Here is a 7,500-nt window from a genome sequence, read left to right as displayed (position 1 = left end):
CTAGCTCTAACTGAAACGTGGCTTCAACAAGACGACTACGTCAGACTAAATGAGTCCACCCCACCCAGCCATGTTAACTTTCAGACTGCCAGGAGCACAGGCCGAGGTGGTGGTGTGGCAGTGATCTCCCACTCAAGCCTACTCATGAGCCCTAAAACTAACAATGCATTTCACTCATTTGAAAGCCTTATGCTGTCAATCACATGTCCAAATATGAAAAACCAAAAAGGAGTTTTGTTCATAGTTATCTACCGACCTCCTGGTCCCTACTCAGAGTTTTTAACAGAGTTTTCTGACTTTATATCAAACTTAGTGTTAGCCTGGGATAAAATAGTTATAGTTGGAGACTTTAATATCCACGTGAACATGAGTGATGACGCTCTCAGTAATGCCTTCAGCGCCTTGTTAGACAGCATTGGTTTCACTCAGAATGTAAATAAACCGACTCACACTCACAAGAACACTCTGTGATGATGATGATGATGATGTGATGATGATGATGATGATAATGATGATGATGATGTGATGATGATGATGTGATGATGATGATGATGATGGTGATGATGGTGATGATGATGATGATGATGATGTGATGGTGATGATGGTGATGATGATGATGTGATGATGATGTGATGATGATGATGATGATGATGTGATGATGATGATGATGATGATGGTGATGATGGTGATGATGATGATGATGATGTGATGGTGATGATGGTGATGATGATGATGTGATGATGATGTGATGATGATGATGATGATGATGATGTGATGATGATGTGATGATGATGTGATGATGATGATGATGATGATGATGATGGTGATGATGATGATGATGATGTGATGATGATGATGATGGTGATGATGGTGATGATGGTGATGATGATGATGATGATGATGATGTGATGGTGATGATGGTGATGATGATGTGATGATGATGATGATGATGATGATGATGATGATGATGATGATGATGATGGTGATGATGGTGATGATGATGTGATGATGATGATGATGATGGTGATGATGATGATGATGATGTGATGATGATGGTGTGATGTGATGATGGTGATGATGATGTGATGATGATGATGATGATGATGATGGTGATGATGATGTGATGATGATGATGATGGTGGTGATGATGTGATGTGATGATGGTGATGATGATGATGATGTGATGATGATGTGATGATGATGATGATGATGATGGTGATGATGTGATGGTGATGATGATGGTGAGGATGATGTGATGATGATGATGATGGTGATGATGGTGATGATGATGATGATGATGATGATGTGATGATGATGATGTGATGATGATGTGATGATGATGATGATGTGATGATGATGTGATGATGATGATGATGATGGTGTGATGATGATGATGTGATGGTGATGATGGTGATGATGATGATGATGTGATGATGATGTGATGATGATGATGATGATGGTGATGATGTGATGATGATGACGATGATGACAATGATGTGATGATGATGATGATGATGATGATGTGATGATGATGTGATCATGATGATGATGATGGTGATGATAATGATGATGATGATGATGTGATGATGATGTGATGTGATGATGATGATGATGTGATGATGATGACGACAATGATGTGATGATGATGATGATGATGATGATGTGATGATGATGATGATAATGATGATGATGATGTGATGATGTTGTGATGATGATGATGATGATGATGATGGTGATGATGGTGATGATGATGATGATGATGATGATGTGATGGTGATGATGGTGATGATGATGATGTGATGATGATGTGATGATGATGATGATGATGATGTGATGATGATGGTGATGATGGTGATGATGATGATGATGATGATGATGTGATGGTGATGATGGTGATGATGATGATGTGATGATGATGTGATGATGATGATGATGTGATGATGATGTGATGATGATGTGATGATGATGATGGTGATGATGATGATGATGATGTGATGATGATGTGATGATGATGATGGTGATGATGGTGATGGTGATGATGATGATGATGATGTGATGGTGATGATGGTGATGATGATGTGATGATGATGGTTTGATGTGATGATGGTGATGATGATGTGATGATGATGATGATGATGATGATGATGGTGATGATGGTGATGATGATGTGATGATGATGATGATGATGATGGTGATGATGATGATGATGATGGTGATGATGATGTGATGATGATGGTGTGATGATGATGTGATGATGATGATGGTGATGATGATGTGATGATGATGATGTGATGATGATGTGATGATGATGATGTGATGATGATGTGATGATGATGATGTGATGATGATGTGATGATGATGATGGTGATGATGATGTGATGATGATGATGTGATGATGATGTGATGATGATGTGATGATGATGTGATGATGATGATGATGGTGATGATGGTGATGATGATGTGATGATGATGATGATGATGGTGATGATGATGATGATGATGGTGATGATGATGTGATGATGATGTGATGATGATGATGTGATGATGATGTGATGATGATGATGTGATGATGATGTGATGATGATGTGATGATGATGATGATGATGATGATGATGATGATGATGATGGTGATGATGATGTGATGATGATGATGTGATGATGATGTGATGATGATGATGTGATGATGATGTGATGATGATGATGATGATGGTGTGATGGTGATGATGGTGATGGTGATGATGGTGATGATGATGATGATGTGATGATGATGATGTGATGATGATGTGATGATGATGATGATGTGATGATGATGTGATGATGATGATGATGATGATGATGGTGTGATGATGATGATGATGTGATGATGATGTGATGATGATGTGATGATGATGATGATGGTGATGATGATGATGATGATGTGATGATGATGTGATGATGATGATGGTGATGATGGTGATGATGATGATGATGATGATGTGATGGTGATGATGGTGATGATGATGTGATGATGATGGTGTGATGCGATGATGGTGATGATGATGTGATGATGATGATGATGATGATGATGATGATGGTGATGATGGTGATGATGGTGATGATGATGTGATGATGATGATGATGATGATGATGGTGATGATGATGATGATGATGGTGATGATGATGTGATGATGATGATGTGATGATGATGTGATGATGATGATGTGATGATGATGTGATGATGATGATGATGGTGATGATGGTGATGATGATGTGATGATGATGATGATGATGATGATGATGGTGATGATGATGATGATGGTGATGATGATGTGATGATGATGTGATGATGATGATGTGATGATGATGTGATGATGATGTGATGATGATGATGATGATGATGATGATGATGATGATGATGGTGATGATGATGTGATGATGATGATGTGATGATGATGATGTGATGATGATGTGATGATGATGATGGTGTGATGGTGATGATGGTGATGGTGATGATGGTGATGATGATGATGATGATGATGATGATGATGATGTGATGATGATGATGTGATGATGATGTGATGCTGATGATGATGATGATGATGGTGTGATGATGATGATGTGATGGTGATGATGGTGATGATGATGATGATGTGATGATGATGTGATGATGATGATGATGATGGTGATGATGTGATGATGATGACGATGATGACAATGATGTGATGATGATGATGATGATGATGATGATGTGATGATGATGTGATGATGATGTGATGATGATGTGATGATGATGATGTGATGATGATGTGATGATGATGTGATGATGATGATGATGATGATGATGATGATGATGATGATGATGATGGTGATGATGATGTGATGATGATGATGTGATGATGATGATGTGATGATGATGTGATGATGATGATGGTGTGATGGTGATGATGGTGATGGTGATGATGGTGATGATGATGATGATGATGATGATGATGATGTGATGATGATGATGTGATGATGATGTGATGCTGATGATGATGATGATGATGGTGTGATGATGATGATGTGATGGTGATGATGGTGATGATGATGATGATGTGATGATGATGTGATGATGATGATGATGATGGTGATGATGTGATGATGATGACGATGATGACAATGATGTGATGATGATGATGATGATGATGATGTGATGATGATGTGATGATGATGTGATGATGATGTGATGATGATGATGTGATGATGATGTGATGATGATGATGATGATGATGATGATGATGATGATGATGATGATGGTGATGATGATGTGATGATGATGATGTGATGATGATGTGATGATGATGATGTGATGATGATGTGATGATGATGATGGTGTGATGGTGATGATGGTGATGGTGATGATGGTGATGATGATGATGATGATGATGATGATGATATGATGATGATGATGTGATGATGATGGTGTGATGATGATGAGTTCAAGTAGCCGCGGTGTGTGACCTAGCGAAGTCGATGTCGGACACTGTAATATTTTCTGGTCCCCTGCCCAATCGGATCAATGCTGAATTGTACAGCCGTCTCTCAGCATTCAACAACTGGTTATCCAGATGGTGCCCTCAAAACAACGTTGTCTTTATTGATAACTGGAGTGCGTTTTGGGGAAAGCCCGGGCTCATACGCAGGGATGGCATCCATCCGATTTCGGAGGGTACATCCCTATTAGTTCGGAATTTGACCGATAGTCTTAGTCGTGTTAAGTGACCATCTAGGGATGAGCCCCAGGTGCAGAGCAGCAGTTCAAGACGCTCCTCTGTCGCTGAACTCTCGCCCGTTCTGTTACCTGTGAAGTGTTCAGATTCAAGACAGATAGAGACTGTGTGTGTCCCTCGTGTCCCTCGTGTCCCTCGTACAAATAATGCCAAAAAGTCACATCTCAGAAAAAATATTTCAGGCGTCAGACCAAATAACTTAAGGAAAATAACAATCACAAATACACAAATGAATAAACACGTAAAATGTGGACTGCTAAACATTAGAGCAATTTCCTCCAAATCGCTCTTAGTTAATGAATTAATTAGTGACTATAACATAGATCTTCTAGCTCTAACTGAAACGTGGCTTCAACAAGACGACTACGTCAGACTAAATGAGTCCACCCCACCCAGCCATGTTAACTTTCAGACTGCCAGGAGCACAGGCCGAGGTGGTGGTGTGGCAGTGATCTCCCACTCAAGCCTACTCATGAGCCCTAAAACTAACAATGCATTTCACTCATTTGAAAGCCTTATGCTGTCAATCACATGTCCAAATATGAAAAACCAAAAAGGAGTTTTGTTCATAGTTATCTACCGACCTCCTGGTCCCTACTCAGAGTTTTTAACAGAGTTTTCTGACTTTATATCAAACTTAGTGTTAGCCTGGGATAAAATAGTTATAGTTGGAGACTTTAATATCCACGTGAACATGAGTGATGACGCTCTCAGTAATGCCTTCAGCGCCTTGTTAGACAGCATTGGTTTCACTCAGAATGTAAATAAACCGACTCACACTCACAAGAACACTCTGGATCTTGTCCTAACGTATGGAACAGAGATTAGTGACCTCAGTGTCCTCCCTCAAAACCCTATATTGTCAGATCATTTCCTAATTACCTTTCAGTTTATTCTTAAAGATCATCCAGTCCCACAAAATAAAGTTATAATGAAAAGGACAATATCTGAAAAATCTATCTCAAAATTCAAAGAAATAATAGAGCCAATATTCAGTGACATGTCATGTGATCCTGCTGAGAACAGTTTTAGTCCCAGTTTAAGTGATCAATGTGTCGACTTGACCATGAATTCTCTGAAGTCTGCTCTTGACGTTGTCGCGCCGTTAAAACAGAAGGTCATTAGGCCAAAGCGCGCCTCCCCATGGTACAACCAAGAACTGCGTTCACATAAACAAAGAGTTAGAAAGTTAGAGGGATTATTTCGTCGCTCTCACACCGAAGAATCCCTAAAAGCATGGAAAAGTTGCCTGCTGTCCTATAAGCAGGCTCTGCGTAAGGCCCAAACCAGATATTATTCAAATCTAATAGAAGTCAACAAAAGTAACACTAAATTCCTTTTCAGCACTGTAGCTAGGCTAACAAACTGTCACAGTGCAGTAAAGCCCTCAATCCCAGCTACACTTAGCTCTGATGATTTCCTCCTATTTTTTAATAATAAAATAAAAACAATCAGAGATAAATTAGATGAAATTACCCCCGCTATTAGCCCTGAACTAGCCCAAGCTGTAAATCTAACGTCCCATATAAATCCACCTGTAAACCTAGAAAGGTTCACAGCTGTTGATCAAGCAGAGATAACTTCAGCCATTATGTCCTCTAAAAGCTCAACTTGTGTCCTAGACCCCATTCCAAGCAGACTCCTCAAAGACATTCTTCCCCTAATTATAGACCCTATTCTTAATATAATAAATACTTCACTCGAAAGTGGCTATGTTCCACAGTCCTTCAAACATGCAGTCATTAAACCTCTTCTGAAAAAGCCTAATCTAGATCCCGACCTATTGGTAAACTACAGACCTATTTCAAATCTTCCCTTCGTCTCTAAAATCCTTGAAAAAGTTGTAGTAAAACAGCTTTGTCGCCACCTGCAGGACAATAACTTATTTGAAGTTTTCCAGTCAGGGTTCAGAGCCCACCACAGCACTGAAACTGCACTAGTTAAAGTCACAAATGATTTGTTATTAGCCGCTGACGATGGACTGGTCTCAATCCTGGTTCTGTTGGACCTCAGCGCAGCGTTTGACACCATTGACCACAACATTCTACTGCAGAGGTTAGAATGTGATGTAGGTGTTGGAGGAACAGCCCTCAGCTGGTTTAAATCCTATCTATCTGATAGGTTCCAATTTGTTAATGTAAACCAGAGCTCCTCACCAAGCTCTAAAGTAATTTACGGTGTGCCACAGGGTTCGGTACTCGGTCCAATTCTGTTTACTCTTTATATGCTACCATTAGGCAACATTATCAGAAAGCATGACATTAACTTCCACTGCTATGCAGACGACACTCAGCTGTATTTATCAATGAAACCTGATCAGAGCGATCAAGTAGACAGACTTAGTACTTGTGTGAAGGAGATAAAAACCTGGATGACACTAAACTACCTGCTTCTTAACCCTGAAAAAACCGAGGTCATTGTGCTTGGCCCTAAGCATCTACGAGACGCTCTATCTGAGCAGATAGTCACACTGGACAATGTCAGTGTAGCCTCCAGTTCTACTGTAAGAAACCTTGGAGTCTTATTTGACCAGGAGCTCTCATTTAAAGCTCATATAAATCAAGCTTGTAAAACAGCCTATTTCCATTTGCGCAACATCGCCAAAATCAGAAGAATCCTGCCTAAAAGTGATGCCGAAAAACTTATCCATGCATTTGTAACGACTAGATTAGACTACTGTAACTCCCTGCTCGCAGCGTGTCCTAAAAGCTCCATAAAAAGCTTTCAACTGGTTCAAAATGCAGCAGCAAGA

The sequence above is a fragment of the Eucyclogobius newberryi genome, unplaced genomic scaffold (genome assembly GCF_026437365.1).
Source record: "Eucyclogobius newberryi isolate DKJ021-1_F unplaced genomic scaffold, fEucNew1.0.hap1 SCAF_1, whole genome shotgun sequence".
NCBI classification, from domain to species: Eukaryota; Metazoa; Chordata; class Actinopteri; order Gobiiformes; family Gobiidae; genus Eucyclogobius; species Eucyclogobius newberryi.
Note: the sequence above shows the minus strand (reverse complement) of the source record.